General features: G+C 41.2%; 1 protein-coding gene and 1 long non-coding RNA gene across 4 annotated transcripts in view; one reads left to right on the plus strand and one right to left on the minus strand.

The window, feature by feature from the left end:
• SLC7A14 (solute carrier family 7 member 14) overlaps window positions 1-13441 on the minus strand; it is a 125424-nt gene extending 111983 nt beyond the window's left edge. The window contains exon 1 of the mRNA XM_003831924.6: window positions 13276-13441. The gene's annotated coding sequence lies outside the window, so the exon portion shown is untranslated. The remainder of the gene's footprint in view (window positions 1-13275) is intronic.
• The window catches only part of LOC112439286 (uncharacterized), a 167822-nt gene that overhangs the window by 104637 nt on the left and 44088 nt on the right, over window positions 1-19097 (plus strand). The window lies entirely within an intron of this gene.

Here is a 19097-nt window from a genome sequence, read left to right on the forward strand (position 1 = left end):
TCAGATGGCATGGTCTTTGAATCTTGACTCTAACCTTCACTGGCTGTGAGAACTTGGGCCAGTCATTCAAATTTTATAATCCTCATCTGTAAAATGAGGATATTAATATCTACTTTATATGCTTAAATGAGTAAATGTGATTGCTACTATTATTATAAGTATTATGATATAGCTGTCAAATTATTCTTGACTTTAAGAAGAGCACTCAATAAGTTGCTATATTGGAATCATATGTGTAAAGAGATGATATCTTAGTACTCAAATGACAAGTTTTCTCTAGATTCTTAATGTGCTGTAATGGGATCAGAGTGTTTATTTATAACTGTAGGTTGAAATAGACTTGGGGGCAGAAAGGAAGAACAGAGGCTATTCACTAAGAGTATTGAAACAGGGAATTCTTGTTTTTGTTTTGATAGTTAAATTCTCTACTGGCATATTTCTGTTGTCTATATTAGGAATTTATTTCTGGCACGACAGTCTCTACTCATTCAGATATTTTCTTCCTCTGCATTGTGATGCTGGAAGAGAAAGTGTGTCAAAAGTCTTTGTGACTAGGACAGACTCTAAAATGAATCCCAAACTGTCTGTGTAGTTTGTTCCTACTCAGAATCAGGATAACCAGTCAGCTCAAGGGGAAAATAAAAATATTCAAAATGGTTGTTTGGCCTCTTTTAGAGGTAGCAATCTTGCGTGATTTTTAAAAAAAACCTCTTGGAAGTCTATTCCTTCAGCATTTTGTAGATGAGTCATAGTCGCCACATGACTGTTTTCTGTAGTGAGAGTGACTAACAGATTCAGTTTCAAATGTCAGGGTCCACACATGGAGATTACTGACAAGGATAAACCAGACTCAGGTGCACTCAGAGCAAGGCCAGATCATAGTGCCCTCTGAAATGACACAAACAGAATTAGCACAAAATACAAGAGATGTGTCCCTTACAGAAATAACCCAACCACTTGGATGGTTTATTTATTATTGATGGTTAATCAGTGGCATCTACCAGAACTCTCCAAAGGAGACCAACAAAGATTGTCACTAATATGAGATTCAAGTGCCATGCCACCTGAGACCATGATTCTCACCATCTGTACAGCTCATCCACAATTAAACAACTTTCTCAGAAGCAGACTAATCGTAATGGATCTTATACAAGTACATGAATAATAATAATGATTTTGCTGATCTATCTTCATTGCCTTAGCAGAGAATTAGGCCCAGGAGTTCAAAGATTTGGTAAGGGGCTTTGGACAAGATGTCACTGACATAAGTAAGATAGGCTATGAGTTGAGTGTTATAACATGTCTAGAATAATACCCTAAGGAAGATAGGGGCTGCATAGAGACTAGATAAAGTCTCCATCTTTTCCCAAAACAATTTGCCAGTTTCTTCACCACTAGCGAAGCAGAGAGAACAAGACCCTGTTTTTGAAGGACACAACTATTCTGGTAAACTGAAAAGTGTTCTTGGGTGGAGTTTGGAAGAATTCTCTTGTCTCTGTTGCAGCCTGAATGGCACATTTCACGAGACTGTCTGTCCCACTCCATTAATCCTGACACTGTGCCCACAGGTTATCTTTGACCACTCATTTGGTCCCGCTATTAGGAAGGAAATAGCCTGGGCCACACTTAGAAGCATCTTCTATTGTATGTGGCTATATTGGCATCTAGCTAACAAATCAGTCTCTTGGGACCTGGGGAGCATGGCTAGATTCTTCAGAGCTGGATCACTCTTGATAAAACTGATAAAATTAAGCTTCTGTACCTAATTAGCCCGATCAGCCTGTGAGACAATCGTGACCCTACAAAGCCCTACCTGAGAAGCTAGTTCTGGGGTTTCTTTCCTCTCTTACTTGCTTCTCTTTTCAATATAATCTTTACTGAAATACCATCTGGTTTTGTCTTAAAAGGATTCCTGAGAAGTTATGTATAAATGGAAAATTTTAGTTCAATTGATTTAAAAAAGTCTTTTATCAATGTGATCTTTGTCTACAGTAATGAAAGGCATCATGGTGATCAATCCAGGCAAAATACCCTGCCCCTGAAGCAGAAGTGGTTTGGGAGTTGTCTTTTTTCACTTTCTTGGCCACTCCCAATCTTGCTTAAATCCATCTAATTGCCCAATTGCCTCGTCTCTGGGATTATGAATCTAATATCCTGCCACTTACAGTAAACTCTGGGTGAGCTTTGCCTTATTCTCAAATGATGGGAACCATGGACTCTGCCCTCTTTCTTCCTGAGCACACTGTTTTCTATGGTGATCACTACCTGAGTGGTGGCATTGATCATAAATATCTTCTAGACCAGAAAGTATGTCAAACTCTTCCCTAACCAGCTTCTTAATGTGATAGATGGGCCAATACAGCATGAAGGATAACAAGTTGTGGGAATTCTAGAAAAGGTCCTGGAATGAACCTCAGAGCACATGCAATCAGTCATTTCTATCCATCCTGTGGGGTTGTGCAAGGAGTGAGGGAGCCTGAGAGTGGGAAATGCCATGTTATTTATCCTTGGGAAATAGCAGTATAGTGTGAAGGGCAAAGCACTGGACTGGGAGTCAGGGAATCTAGTCACTGTACTGCTTTTAACTGAGCAAACCTGGGCAAGTGGCTTCACCTCTCTGGGTCTCAGTTTCTATTCTCATCAACTGAATGGATTAGCTTAGGTGATTTCTATTAAATGCTTATTGAATGAAGGGTGGAGGAAAAGTGGTTAGAGAGAAAGGGAAGTAAGAAGTAACTGATTTTAGAAACCTAAATATACAGAGGCTAGATTAATTTGGCTATAAGGTGAAATTTAAGACCATAAGCCTGGATAAATTATTAGGAGCATGTAGATGAGGGAAAAATTCAACCCTGTTACAAAGAGGGCTGAAACTCTGGAGTCTGAAATCCTATCTCTTATGTGCTCTGTGTGCAGGCAGCTTCATCTTTCTGAAGCCTCCCTCATCTAGAAAATAGAGAGACTGTGATAATTTATATGCAAGCATGAACAGCATATTATTTACAGAACCACCAGAGATTAAGATGCCTTCTGTTCAGGCTGTGACTCCATAATCTCTGGCAGTTTGAAATGAGGAGGCAGGGGAGGATGTGTGTGGCAGGCAAAGGATGTCATGCTCATGTGTTGGTGTACTGTCTGTCTGTGTTTCTGAAGAGAATGCAGTATGTAGAAGGAGCTCAGAATGTAGAAGCAGGGTCTTATCTATCACCTGCTTGTAATTAAGGAACAATGGTATAGCTTCATAGTGAACAATGGAAAACTTGAGCTTCATGAATATTTAGTAGTCACTTTGTGTGTTACATTGGGTTATGCTCAAATGATGGCTAAAATTCCCAAAGGCAGCACAGAGCAGGACAAAATGCTATGAACTGAGAGGAGGGACTAGGTTCTAGCTCTTATACTGCCACAAATTTGCTAGCTGACTTTGGGCAAGTCACTCAATATCTCTGGGTTTTAACTACTTCAACTGTAATAGGGAAAAGAGCATGCTAGGGTGATTTCTGAGATTTCTTCTAGTTACAAGATTGGACTCCATGAGCCCTGAATTCAAATGATATTCCTAAGATACTCATAAAATCCCTGTTCAAAGGATAAGCCCCAGGCTGAATAAATACATCCACCTATCTGTATTCAAGTTTCTTCAGTCCTTCCAATATGACCTCCCACCAGCCAGATAAGGTCAGCCTGCACTTGTATCATTTCTGTTCACACCTTCAGCATTTGCTTATGCTGGTCCCATTTCTACAATAGCTTTCTCTCTCATTTATCCACCTGAAAAAATATTATATACCATTCAAGATACTGTTCAATTATAATTTCCTCTGTGGAAGTGAATTGTTTCCTGGTCTCTCCTTGGAGGCTCCCTCATAATATGTTACAGCATGTGTCATGTTGCATACATAATTAGTGGGGATTACATCTGTGGAACTTTCAGATTACTGGTGACTTGAGGCAGGGATTCTGTCTCATATCCAGTGCCTAGCTAGGCCCATGCTTGTCATAAAACAAGTGAATATTACAATGTTTCTTCAATAAGTTGCAAAGATAGTCATTTTAGAATCATGATTTACTGATTTTGCATCCCTAAATGCCAACCTTTAGGCCAGCTCTCACATTATAGGCATATTAACCTGCTGGGAATCTTTGCCCCTGCAGAGGCTGGAGGAGGCTTTTTGTAGGAGCTTCTGGGGGCTAATTTTAAAACCACTGATCTCTGACCCCATTGTTTTACTTATCGGTAAACTTACTGGAAGTCTGGTCATACTTCTGAACAATAACTACTGCAGCCTCACATGAGCATGGCTGGATTTCACCTGTGGGTGGAGATGAAAAGTAAACGCTCTCTGTCTGCATCAGTTGGAGAATTACGGACCAGGAACAGCACATTACTTACAGCGGTATTTTTCAGTGGGGGTGGAGTGCTATTGGCATTTTGGACAGGACATTTTTTATTCTGCAGGATTTTTCTGTCTAGTGCAGGATATTTAACATTCTAGATCCCAGTCCACCAAAAGTCAGTAGTAACACCCCTCTCCTCCAGTATCTGTGACAACATAAAATACCCCTTATTGAGGTGACATTGCCTCAGGTTGAGGACCATTAATCTGGAAGAAACCAGGAGGCCTCTCCTATTGTAAGTGCCATTTTCTAGATTTACAAATTTAAATCCAAGCTCTTCTTAACCTTAAAGACATTGATTTAGCTGTCAACCCTGGTTCAGAATTGGGTATCAACAGCTTGAGAGTAATTTCTGGCTGGGAAAGACTGAAAGGATGGAAAACCCATCTCTTTCCTCTGGACTAACTCTATGGTTAACAAGGAGCTTTAATTAATGCCATCTCATTGGCCCTATTTGTAATGTCAGGGGCAAGATCTATTACCCCTATTTTAAAGGTAAGGAAGTTCAGTCTTGAAGTAGTGAATGGTGCTGGCCCAAGTGTCACAGGTAGTACATTTCAAAGCTGAGTCTGGAAAGCAGATCTTCTGACTCCTAGGCCATCCCGCTCCCCACAGAGTATCTAGAAAACCACAGAGGAAGAAGTAGAGTTATGTATTCCGTAAGTGGCCTTGGTGTTGATGGGATATGTAGCTAGTTTAACAAGCCAGAAACTAGAGCTAAAGAATAAACATGTATATTTGACTACTGTCAGAGCATTCTCAGCTGGTTAGATATACCATATTAAGAGCTAAATGCCCATTTGTATATTCAGTACATTGAAATCCACAGTGAAATAGATGGGTACTGTGGTGTACTGTATTTATGACTAATTTGTTAACATAGGATTAATGAGAAGAAAATGATTTTCACAACATGATTTTGAAAGCTTTAGTCTTAGCCTTGACCCAAGCCTACCTCCAGGAAATGACACTGTGGGAGCTCTCCCTCTCTACTGTAAAAGCTGTCTAGATTGTTACACTGAGTCAAAAACCTAAAGGCAGAAGCTAGAAGACTCTACTGAACAGTAAAGATGTGGTGGGCTGACCTTTATAGCATTAGAAGGTGCTGGATTGATCCTGCACCAGCATCCATCTATTTCTGGTGGTGTGGCTGGCCACACATTCTGGGAAGAGGCAGAAGAGTGGTCCTTACCACATGCAGCCACCTGCACAGCACCAACATTCAATGCTGAATTACGTAAACAATTGGTCAATGACATCAATTGTAAAAGCACAAGAGCCGTCTTACAGAAAGACAATGTAGATTCCCATACACAGGACTGAAGTTCTATTCACCATCTTGATTGCTCTTCTAGTAAAAAATTGAGCTAAAATAGAAATTCTCCAGAGAATTGGCTCATGTGTCAAGTGGCTATAAATGGCACACATCAGCTATCTATCTCTCAGATTTGTGGTTTTTATAGAGGTGGTGTAGCATGGTAGCACAAACTTGTTACCTGTGTCAAATTGGGCAGGTAATTTAACTACTTTAGTATCCAGGTTTCTCATCTGTAAAATGGCAATGATAGCATTACCAACCTTATAAGGTCATAGTAATTGTATATAAGCATTAGCTATCATTATCATTATTGTTTCCAGGTAAGGTACTAGCATGAAATTCAGAACTTCTGATAAATAATGATGTAAAAATAAGAATCTTGATTTATGTTTAATTCTTCGGGCTTAAGGTGGCAAATAATGGATTATTCAAGCTCTTGGCCCTATTTCATTGAACCATAGAATGTTATGGCTTGCAGGATATTGTACACTATTTAATCTAAATAACTTCTTTTAAGGATGAAGATTAAAAAGTAAGAAGAGTTAAATCCTTGCCTAAGTTCTTGCAACATGGATGATGCTGAGGTTTTGAATCCTTTTCTATGGCTTATAGTTCCACCCCTGAAATTTCTACCTGCTGACCATCCTTGACCAGTAGTTCTTTCACCTGGAGGTACAAAGGGAAATAATCTGAAATCCAAACACATACTCTTTCCTACTCCCTGAATCTTTGAGAAAAGATAAACTTGAGTCTTTGATAAACTCATAGACTAAACAAGTTTTCATGACTAATGAAATGATGCATGATGTTAAAAAATGCAGAGTGGGTTCTATAATTGGCTGAGAGAGAGAAGACTCAAGTCATATTCCTCTGACATCAACTCAGGTGAGTGTTCCCAGCATCAATTTCTCTCTAAAGTGAGAGAGTTCAGTTATGTGATTGCTATAAAATATTGGCATAATAATATGTTGTATAATCTCTAACAAACAATTAAGCCTTTCCATTTCTGAAGACCATTTTGTCATCAGAATGTTTAAACACCTGGGTGCAATTGTTTCTTATTTACTGATTATTTTTCAAAAACATGGAAAAATTTTCAAAAAATGAAGAGAAAATGAGAACCAGCTTGATCATTTGTTGTTCATTGGGTTGGAATATTTTGCCTTTGGCAAATAAGAATCAGTTAATTCTAGGCGTTTCCTTATTGACTTGCTAGAATAGAATGAGCTGTTTTTCTTTCATTTTTGTCAGTAATCACCAGTTAAAACTGTTAAAGGGAAGCCTTATTATTCCTGGAAAAGGATAATATTCTGTAAACCATCAGACTGCAATGTCGCTAGTTCTCCTCTAATTAATATATGTGCTTTCATTCTAAGCTAAGCTTCTTCTGAATTTAGGAACAATAGCAATTGCCTGCTGCTATCATGAAGGCCAGCCAAATACTTTCTGAAGGAAATGACAGGTATCTCTTCAAGATAAGAGTGGAAAAGAACACACAACTCCATTTAAGCTTTGAGTTTCTGAAGTTGCCTCATCACAGTGAAATGCAAGGCCCTTGGGCTGATTTGTGCTTTGTTTTCTGGGTGAAGCAGCAAGACACGGTTTTCAGGAGTAGTCTATCTTGGCCCTCACTATTTATGCCCCGAGAAGGGCTAGAAGTGTGGTTATTAGGGTAAGATTTGATATACTGTGTTTGCCTCCTGTTTTATTTGCTAAAGGAAAATGCCATAGGGAATACTGAATTCTTGGTAGAGATAGACGAGTGTATGGCATGAATTAACCTGGAACAATGGTCTGAATTCACCAAATATTTATTGATCATCCATGTGTTCCAAACATCCTTAACCACAACATTTTTGTGTCAAAAGAGGACATTCTTCAACTATGTTATTGATTAAATGGATGATTGTATGCTATTAGGATTGGTTTCAAAGCTACATTGTCAGTTCTCTTTATCTCTTGGGATATACAGTTAGAGAAATCCTTTAAGCTACAGACAGAGAAGAATTCTTTTCAGCTCCAAGGTAATGGCATTTTCCCCTTTCCAAAATCCAGGTCTTTCCAAGAGGTAAACAAGTCCAATGAAGTGAATAAATCATGATGCCCAACAACATATGTTTATTGTTAAAGCTAGCATCATCTACTAGAGGCCAGAGTTAACAGCTTCGCTTATTTTTCCTTCAGTAATATAGTCCCATATGCAACAAAGGCTTGAGGACAGCAGGCTTGACCAGAAACCGTGGCTAAGTGTATGTCTCAACTATTTACCTGGCAGAGCATCTTACAAGGTAGCATCTATACTTTTGTTAACTCTAAGCAAAAGTAAACTAGATCTCTGGAACTGGAGATAAAACCTCATGCCCTTGGTCATACTCAGCTTGATTCTCAGGTGCTTTGTTAATGAATGAATGAATAAATAAAGTGACTTCGTTGAGTTTTCAAGATGATAAAACCTAATACATACAGTGAAGAAACATCTGATGGAATAGCTTTGTTTCCAGGCTTATTTTCTACAATATCTGAGCACTGTGTTAATCTTTGTGTTATAAGAGAAAAATATTTAAGTATCAAAATGGTGAGCCACTATAGAAGGTATGGCTGCATCTGAAAAGCAGTTTTACTTGACGCATAAATAGCATACACAGATCAAAGTGCAGGAGTAGGTCATAGATGCCAGGTTTGGGAGTAAATGTTAGCCAGATGCATAAGGTTCTCCTAATGACCCCAACAGATTTCAACTTAGAGAATGAATAAAGACTTGTTATTTAAGGTTAGAATCCCTAATGCAAACTCAATAATTCAGTCAAGTTAATGACCTTCACTTTTATTTTGGTTTAATCAATGCATGAAATAGAATTATTCTTGTTCTGTTTGATCTATGAGAATGGATAGAATCTCATTTCAATTTGTAATTAGTAAAAATATGATTTGAAAATTATCCCTCTCACCCACTCACACTGAGGAATATCCATAATGCTTGTATTTTGTTATTTCTGAACTCCTATTACCATGATGGGATCATTATTGATGATTACTTAAAAACTATTAGTTAAAAGGTAAAAGCTGTTCCAAACAACTTAGATTTCCTAGTTATTATTTTTTTTAATCCTGAGAAGAAAATGTTCAGGACCAAATAAACTAAACAACAAACAATGCATGGCATTTCAATTAATAGAATCTAACCAATCAGAAATTTCAATAACTAAATTTTTTCTTCACCATTCCACTTTTCAGTGAAATAAATGACCACAAAGGCAAAAATACAGTCATATCAGGATTATCATTCAGAAATGCATTCAGCCTGAACTACCCTATTTGTACATTGTACCATATCTATATAAAATAATAAACCATTGCAGATTCAATCTTGCTCCTTACAAAGTACTTTCGTATACCTACACTTTGAGTTTCACAATAGTCCTTTGAGATAGTTATGGCAATTCTCATCAACATCTTAGAGATGGAGAAATGGAGCTCTAGAGGGCTTCATAATGTCACCAAGTAGTAAGTGACACCTGTACTACTGACTCCAAGTCTTATATTTTTTCTATGTCTATCATACTATGATTACTAAGACAAGAAAAACACACACACATGTTATTACATATACATGTAATCTATAAACTTGGATTTTGAACTGGAACTTTCAGATTGTATCTAAGTCAAAATTCATGAAACCTCATTCATGGAATATTTTACTTTATAGTAACATAGAGTTCATATGAAGCAAACTCCAGAGGCTACCAGCTCCTTAAGTAAGACATGCACATTCCTTCATAGCCTAATTGTCCTAGGTATCTTTGGGCTACTGGTGATGTATTAGGCATAAGTGGCTTTTTCTGCCTTTCTTGGCAGAAGATTCAAAGAAGAGTAGGTCCTTACTTCTTCCCAGTTCCTAGTTCTTGGTTGCTGTGAGGGTGTGTTTAGTACTGTCTAAAGCAGCATTTTTCAACACAACTTTCTTAAATGATAAAAATTTTCTTATATCTGCCCTGTCCAATACAGTAGTCATTAGCCATATAGAGTTATTGAGCACTTGAAATATGACTAGTGTGACTGGGGGGCTAAATTTTTAATTTTTAAAAGTTTAATTAAAATTTAATTATAAATAGTTACATGTGGCTAGCAACTACCATGTTGGACAGAGTAGTTCTGGACAGTTTAAGGTTCTGGTTCACAGGGCCCAGAGCACCTCAGCAATAGCATTCTTGACAGATCACCTAGTGAAGGTACAATAGAAGTTATGTATTTAATTACAAATTATACCTTAATTGGCTCTAGAGAAGGTTTGAAGCAGAATGTTGGCATTATCAATAAGAAGGCATATGGGAATTTTTAAATAAGAGATAACAAATGGGGAGAATATGTTTGGTAAATATTAAGAGATGAGAGAGCAAAACAGTGTCATTTGAACTGAATTTGAATTTCTAAATGCTATGTTTTGGAGCAGGATGGAACTATCAATTAAATACAAAAATCCAATTGATGAAGATGAGACTTTACTATGAGCTGGAAGGAGAAGAAAGAGGAAATGAACAGAACAGCAGGTTCTGCTGTATGTTAGATCGAACTAGAATCCTAGGACCATCTTTAGTGGAGCTACCTACTTGACAGAATTGTGATAATTCAGTAAAATGATTGATGAAATAACTTCACATAGTGCCTCACATATGATAAGCATTTCATAGATATTAGCACTTATAATGATCTTTATTTATAAAAATCCTTAGGTCTTATTAGGGCCTTTTCCCAGTCCCTATGAGAACATGGGCAGTTGCTTAGGGTAACCAATTTTGGGAAAATTATTTTTTGGGGAATAGGTCATAGAAGAGGAGATATAGACAAGATAGGGCAAGTAAAGAAATGACACACTACCATTCCCATTTGTGAATTGCTGCTTCAGAGAAAACTGTTATTGAGGAAGGTGGGTCATATCTCCCAGGTATGTTGGGTTAGACAACACTGGAATAGTAGGACCAGAGGGGAAAGAGCTGGAAGACAAAGGAGTTGGAAGAAAGGTAAGAGGAATACTTGTATGTTAAGTGTTTGTATTTTTGGTATGTTGTTTAATTTAGTTCACTGATGCTGACGTTTAGTCAAAGATAATCAAAGAAAGCAGTATGGAAGAGTATTTCAGACACCATGAAATAGTGGGAAAGGCCCTGGGCCTGGAATCAAGTTAACTGGGTTCTAATTTTTCAATCATGTGACTTAGACTAATGACCATCTTTTGGTTTCCAAGTTTTCTTTCTTGTAAAACAATGGTGCTAAATGATATTCAAAGCTATTCTAGTTCTAAAATTCAACAGTATAATTCTAAATATGAAAGTACATGTGGACTCTAGTTCTCCAGACTTCCTGAAGCCCTGCTACTCTTTTAGAAAAGGCTGCTGGTTTAGTTCTCTAACTTGTTTCCATAATATTGGAGCTGAAGTTGTGTGAACAGTGGTATCTCAAGCAGCATGCAAAAGCAGTTGGGAGGGTGGGAGTGCATGACAGTGAGTGGGTGAACGGATTAAAGAGAAAAGGGTTGGAAGAGAGGAGAGTGTGTGAAAGAGAAGAGCAGGCCTCCCTCCTTTGTCATTCTCCTGCTATAATCTCCAATAACAGCTATTCAGAGCCAAATACCAAAATGAAGGCATGAAAATGGCTTGGACTTTGAGTTAAATAGATCTGATTTTGAATCCAATCTCTGGAATCAAGTTTCTGTTTCCTTCTCTGTGTGATACTTATGGTTGGCAGCTATTGTGAAGTTTAAATGAAATATTATTACCCAGCAGATAGAGGTGTTCAGTACAAACTAGGCCTCCCCAAATTGGCTCAATCCTTTCCCCATCTTGCCCATAATATAAAAGACTAGCTAAAGAAACAAACATACAGGGCTGCTTAGCGATCTTTATCTAGAGCATGTAAATAACATGCGATGGGGAAAGAAGGGTTCTAAGAAGAGGAAAAAGCTACAACCATGAAGCCCCTCCTTTGTGTAGCTTAACAATTCTCTGATTCCTGAAAGCCACAGAAATGTTTATTATCAAAACAGCATCCCTAACTGCCTTTCAACACTTTACCGACAGGAAGTCTCACTGCTCAGGTATAGGAAGTAGAACGAGGAAGCTCCCGAAGTTAGCAAAGCTGGATCCTGAAGTGACACCCGCTTCCTGCTCTTCCACTCAGGAAAGCCGGGAACCTTTTCCCAAGCGGAGTCCCAGGGAAGCAGAAAACCGGGAAAGGCAAAGCCCCTTCTTCGCCTGTTTCTCTAGGTCGCTTGCTTAGAACCCTTTAGGGTTCTAACGCAGTTTCTGCTCGCAGGGAATGTGGGCCCTGGCGGTATTAGCCCCCAGCCTCCGAGAACTTTCAGGACCGCGGACAGCGCCGTTCCCTGCACTCAGTCGGAGGAGGAGAGCTACCTTGCCCCCAGCGCTCTCCTAGACCCTATACCTAGGGGGAGGCAGGTTGACATCCTGCGGCCCTTGGGCAATTCGGGCCAGTGACGTTCACCGACACTCAGGCGGGGATCCCTTCGCCAGAGCCAGTTCCTTTGAGTGTCTCCGCTCAAAATCTCAAGGAAACGAGCTTCACACAGGTGGGGGGATGAGGAGTGCCAGGAACAGGAGCGAGCCCCGCTGCTCTAGCCTTCCTGCATCTCTTCTCGCCTGTGCTTTGCTCACTCTTCAATCGCAATATAAAATACTCATTTGGGGAGGGGGCGGGGTGACACAGGAGAGAGAAGGAGGGTGGGGGCTGCATCCCGCGTGGCCACGCAGCCCTAGCCTGGCCCTCTTGGATTAGAGGGGAGCTGATGTGCTTTGGAATGGGGGAAGAGAGGAGACTGAGGGTTGAAGCAGTGCAGGAGAGCTCCCTTTGCTGGGGCTGCCGGCTCTGGGCAGGGAGCTTCCCTGGACACCGCTCCCGTCACGTCCTCTTCGCCGCTCCCGGGCGAGTCACCACTCTCCGGGGACAGACGCCCCTCGGGGCGCCACCATCCTGGTCGGGGTGCTGGGCTCGGCGGGAGTCCCTTTGAGGAGTTTGCTCCCAGGTAAAAGGGCAGACGTTGCTCCCGACCTCCCCGGAGTCTGCGGCCGGAAAAGCGTCTCCGTTTCATGGTCTCGGTCCGAGGCGGAGAACGGAGCTGCCCGTGCGGGGTGCGCGCCAAGGCGGGGGACAGGACGGGCCCGGCGTCTGCCGAGACCTAGGCTGCCCGCACTCCGCTCGCGGCTCCCCTTCTGCCTTCCGCTCTAGCGGCGCCGGAGCCGCGCTGGCCCCCGCCCCGCCCGGCAGCTCCCGCGAGTCAGAGCCCGGTGCCCCGAGACCGCGGGCAGTCGGGGCCTCATTCCGGGCCAGAGCAGGAAAGAGCCCGACCCACCTCCTCGGTTCTTCCAGGGAACCCCTTCCCGGAGGGCGCCCTCGGCCTCCGCGCCATATTCCTGGTCCCCCGCTCCTGGTGACTCCGGCTCCCTGGGTCATTCCGGGAGAGGCGGCCATCCCAGTTGCAGGGGTCCCGCTGGGGCGCGGGGGTCGCGGAGGGGGACAAACGGCAGCGAAGGGGGCCGTTCACTTACCGGGGTCGGGGCTGGAGGCGACGAGCTGGCTGCCAAGGCTGGTGGCTGGCAGTCCGCACTTACTGCGCGGAGCTGTCTCTCTAGCTGGGATGGGAAGTGGTGGTGGCGGCAAAGGAAGGCAGGAGGCAGCCGCTGCTGCTGAACAGCTCCTCAATTATACAGATTGCGCCCCCACCCCCCGAACCCCTCCCCGTGCCTGCTCGTCCTCCCTCCAGCTCGCCTGTCTCCGCCTCCTTGGAGTCACATGGCCTGCCCAACCCCTTACATACTGAGCCCAAGCCTGGCACCAGGCCACCTCCCACCTGCACCACCCCCCCCCCCCCCCGCCTTCCCCTCTGTCTGCCGCTCACAACTCGCTGGCCTTCTGAGCCTCCAGTTGTGACCTCCAGTGTCTTATCTCAGGCTGCAGGGAGGTTGAGGGGGCCGTGGATGGGGGCAGTTCTTTGCCCTGGGAAAGCAGGGACCAGCAGGACTCTGCAATGTCTGTGCGTTGGGAAGGCATCTGCCGCAGCTCTGCCCCTGCTAGACTGGGCTGTCCAGACCTCCTTCCTGCCCTCTGGAAGCTTCCCTCATCCTCTGCGGAGCCTTCGTTGCTCTTAAACTTCCACATCCCTGAGCCCTACAGGAAAGAAAAAATGAGAGAGGTTGATTTCTCCTCTCCTCCTAAAGAAGACAAGACCCACCTCCGTCTTCAAAGCTCAAGTTTATCTTTGGGTTCACAACATCTTATGGGTGCAAAGATCATGGACTTGAGATTTGAAGAGCCATTAGGATTCCAATCTGTATGACCTTGGAGCATTTAACTTTCTAGCTTTTCTTCTCTCGTCTGTGAAATAACCACCTTGCAGTATTGTCATGAGATTGAGAAATCATCATGTTCTTAGAATTGCCTAGCCTAGAGTTGGACAGGTATTTGGAGCTCAATAAAGGAGAGTTCTTTTCCCCCAACCTTTGTTAAAATAAATTTCACAAGGCAAGAAGGATGTGATGTGTGCTAATACAGTGAAAGCATCTTTTAAACATGGAAGGAGGCATCTGTGAGGTCAGGCTAGACAAGTACCAGTCTAAACGGAGACAAGAGAGAGATAAGGCTTCTATTTTGTATTGGCTTCTTTAAGATGAGTGTCCTAGAGCCAGGTTATGTCCCAAAAGGATTGGGACTAGATGGGACCAACCCAGGCATGCTTGGCCACATCACTGAATGAATTATTTAACAAGCATTGAGTAGACTGATTTGGATGAAAGTTATCTACATAAATTCTTGCACTTTGGCCCAAGCCCTCAAAACACACGGGAGGCAACAAAATGTAACTCTCCTATCCTTGGAAATAAATTCACTGGGCTTGTGTTTGGGGAGAATACTGGCTGACTGATACTCCTCTAGGGTGGAGCAGTTCAAATCTAGCTCTACTTTGTGGGTCTGCCCTGGGCTTTTCCCAGAAAGTTGCTTGATCATTGCCAGGACAGTCTTGGTTAGTCCACCTACCTCAGGCTTGTTACTGCCTTCAATGAGCATCTAAGCCTGATAATATCCCCATATTTTAAGCTTTTAGTAGTTCTGCAGGATATGTTAGACCTCCTGGGATCACCAAGAAGCTGTGAGACATTGTAGGAAAAGTACAAAGTTAAAAAATCAGAAATTTGGAATCTCAGTGCAGGTTCTGCCAGCTACTTATCATATGATTTTTCACAAATCACTTAAATTCTCAGACTCTCATCTTCAGAATGGGAAAGGAATGTCTACCTGCCTTCTATATAAGATGGTTGTGATGTTTAGATGGGATAGCACATGAGAAGTCACTGTAAAAGGTAAAGAGTATGAATATTATGGGCTGAAGAAAACCTTGAGTCTATTCTAGTCCAAATGAATTATGAGGGTGATGAGATGGGAAGATGGGATTTGTCATGGAATATGCAGCTACTGAAACGTTGGTGTGTTGCTCTAAGTCTGCATGTATGCCTGTAGCTCAGGGGATGTGATTATTGGAGAACTGCGTTCTTTGTTTCACCTTTTTCTGGATAAATTTCTGATTTAAATCTCCATATTTCCCTGGCCTTTTATTTTTAGAACACCAGCCACAATCACAATAGTTATGAATATTTACTATCTGAGAAAAGTTTGTGCCTATATTTCAAGACAGCAGGGTTTAGACTTTTCAGCCTTTGCTAGGTAAAATTGACTTGGGTTGGTAATTCAAAATGGCTTCGATTTCAAAGAAAAAAACATCTGGATTGTAGGAGCAAACTCTAGACATTCATCAGCAGCTTGAATGATGATATGTGTTTCTAGCCCACTGCCAATAAACTCAATGAAATCCTCACACAAACCAGGAACTCCTGGAACCCTCCAACCTTAAGCAGATTCCAATCCTATCTCCTGGTGTACTTCCCCTTAATATTCTTTGGAAATTGCCAATCTGGACCTCTTTGTATTTAGGGAGACTAAAAGACCAGAAAGTGTCAACAATGCTCCTATATATACCACTGAAAAAATTGTCTGGGCTAGGTAAAATGCTGCTTCTGACTCCTGCCTACCTCTCCACTGACATCAAGAAACATGAGAAAGGGAAAAATAAGCATGAAATCATTTAATTTGGCCATGATGCCTTTATGAGCAGTTACCTGGACAAGCATAAATTTCAGAAAATTTTGAACAGTTTCACCAGAAATTGCTCAAGGACTCTGAATATATATTTTTTCAAAGCAGTTTTAAATGTCCAAGGCAACTTTACCCAGTGAAGAGCAGAAAAGGAAACTTAGAGAACAGATCTTGCATAGATTGCAGTAGAAAGTTATACCTTAGCAATGATTTCTTGTAAAGGTTTCTCTTGCGTCCTCCCTTACTTATAAGCTCTTGTCTTTTGCATGATGATTGTTGACTTTATCATAAGCCACTGCAAACACTTTCCAGCTGTAAGTAGAGCATTAATGAACAAAGAAATATAAATGCAGCAGACAAAAATTTAATTATTTAGAGCCATGCACAGCCGCAACAATTGGTGAAGTTCCAGAGTTCAACAATGATCTTACAAAGTGACTACTAACTAGATCTTTAAAGTACACATCCTTGTTTTCTTGTTCCTACAATTGAAATGTGGAAGTGTTGATTCATGTATTCAACATATTCTAGACACTTAGGATACAGCCATGAACAATACAGAAATGGTTCTGCTCTCCTTGAGCTTACAGTCTAGAGCAGGGGGTCAGACCACAAACAAATAAACAAAGCAGTGGAGATAAGTATCATGATGGAAATACAACAGAACAATATAATGAAGAGTAAAGGGGCACCACTTAAGTGATAGAGAACTAACATAAGCAAATGTGGGGCTCAGAGACAAAAGCGATTACTCTCCAGGGAAGCAGCAGAGCACTCTTATCTAGGGCCTTTTGCCAAAATAGGGTCATTAAAAGGGTAATGACTAAAATCCCTCATGACTGACCTGCTTGAATGGATGGTGGTTAAGCTATGAGGGAATTGGCCAGATGCCTTAAAAACAATTCTCCATTTTTGTCTCATGATTCATGAAAATGAGTACCTGATGCTTTCTTCTAGAAGGACCCCAAGCTCATCAGTGCCCTGACTCTTGCCTCTGAGCAGATTCAAAACCTGAGAAACCAAAGACACTGTGATAGCCTGGCCAGAGGCTCGTCTGGAACTTTCCAAAGGGAGCAGTACCTTTGAGCAGCAGGAAGACAGAAAATAAGACACACAACCAGAACCTAGCGTTACCATAGGCACACCATAAAGATCTATTAAACAAACAACCTGCTGCTAGGATCCTACCAATTGGACTGGAAATTTATAAGCAAATTATCTATGAGTAAATTATCCTCTAGGTATTTAAATTTCAAAAGGAAGAAGGAGGATGCTGACCTAAGCATGCTCATTTTATTCCTAAATTTACAATAGAATATAGCACTTTCCCCACTCCTACCCCATGCAGAGTAAATAAAGTTGCCTAATCAGTGAAACTATGGAGTCAAGACAGAGGTCAGGACTGTCAAACCAATGGAGTTCCTTGACATGGAAGGAATCGTTAAAGCAAACAGTTCTTCCCATTTATTATGTGTTTCCTTCCTTTAATTACATTCACTTTCCTAAATTAATTTATTTTAAAGAGGTTTTCATCACTACCTTAAATAGAAAACTGATATCAGTTGCCATAAATACAAGGCAACTATTTAAACAAACACAATGAGAATAAAACAATGCTATTATAGTCAAGATAAATACCTTTGCCTTCCCAGGAACCGAAGGCTTGCTCTCTCCTTGTTAAAAAGGAAATTAGCAGCTGTTAGTGAGGTGTTAAAGACATTGACATCAAACTGTCTTTCTCCATAAAGTAACCAAAAAGATTGAATGATAAGTGGAAAAGGGATAACCTTCCCACTATGTGATTACAGGCCATTTAATGTTGAGTCCTAGTACCATCTAAATCAATATTTTTCTAACTCTAACGTGCATAGAAATCATCTAGGGAACCTTGTTAAAAATGCATAATTAGATTCAGTAGGACTGGGGTGGGACTCAAGAGCTTGCATTTCCAGCACAATCCCAGTGACACTGATGCTCCTGATTCTTGGACTACTCTTTGAGTAGCAAGGATCTTTGAATAGCAAGTGGCTTTGATGCTGTATCTTCCATATTTTGGGAGATACTAGCTCTTATTTTAAAGATGAGAAAAGTTAGGACTCAGAGGGTTTGACTAACCTCGGTTAGTTTTCTTGTTCTAACATTGGAATGTGGAAGTGTTGATTCATTTATTCAACATATTCTAGACACTTGGGATACAGCCATGAACAATACAGAAATCGCTCTGTATTAGAACTATTTAGTTGGTAGATGAGCCAGAGCTAAAACTTACATTTCACAGATCTGTCTCCAAGTCTGGGTGCTCCTTCCCAAAAGATCTGTAAAATATCTTGCTTACTAGGGCCAAAAACCCACCCCTTTTCAAGGGGCCACAACATGAAGGCCAAGGCTTAGACTGCTGTATTCTATAGGTTATTCTGTGTAAATACAAAATAAAAGCCAATACTTGGACTGTTGTATTCAATATGTTAGTCTGTGGTAATGTACATGCTCAAACTTTCAGTAGTTTGAAATAACAAAAGTTTATTTACTGTTCACATTATGCACCCACTGTCGGTCACTGTGGGCTCCGCTCCATGTAGTCACTCAGTACTATCTTATGATGTCCTGTCTCAACCTAACACTTCAGAGTTCACCCTGGGTGGCAAGACCAGGGCTGAAGGAACTTGCACCAGCAACTAAATGCTCTGTGCTGAAAGTGATGCACATCACCATGGCCCACAACTCATAGTCCAGGATGGCTCACATGACCCCACTGCAATCACAAGGTGAGTAGGGAGGAATAATACTTTCTTCTACATGGAATGAGAGTAGAATCAGATAAAGTAAACGGTAAAAGCCTCTACCATATAGGTTTTTTTTTTCCATCACTAACAGTCCTTGATTCTGTCCTCTCAATTACTCTTCTCTTAATTTTTCCTAAGTTTCCCAGAACAATGGGCTACCATTTGTCCATTTTTCCCCGAGTTCTCATCATACATAGGGAAAAGGCAGGCAAATGGCAGCGGGAATGCAGAATGTCACTTTGGTGACAGCAGGGGCATCAAAAGAGGTAGGTCAGTCAGGGAAAGTGGTCGGGGTGATTGCAGGGGAGAGGGGGCAGAGAAAAAGGGAAGGAAAGAAAACTATTACTTCTTGAGGGCCTACTAAGTGTTAGGCCCTGTATTAAGACATTTAAATAATTTTGTACTCATAATATTCTTGTCAGGTTGTTATTATCCTGCTT

This window comes from Pan paniscus, chromosome 2 (genome assembly GCF_029289425.2).
Source record: "Pan paniscus chromosome 2, NHGRI_mPanPan1-v2.0_pri, whole genome shotgun sequence".
In the NCBI taxonomy this organism is placed as follows: domain Eukaryota; kingdom Metazoa; phylum Chordata; class Mammalia; order Primates; family Hominidae; genus Pan; species Pan paniscus.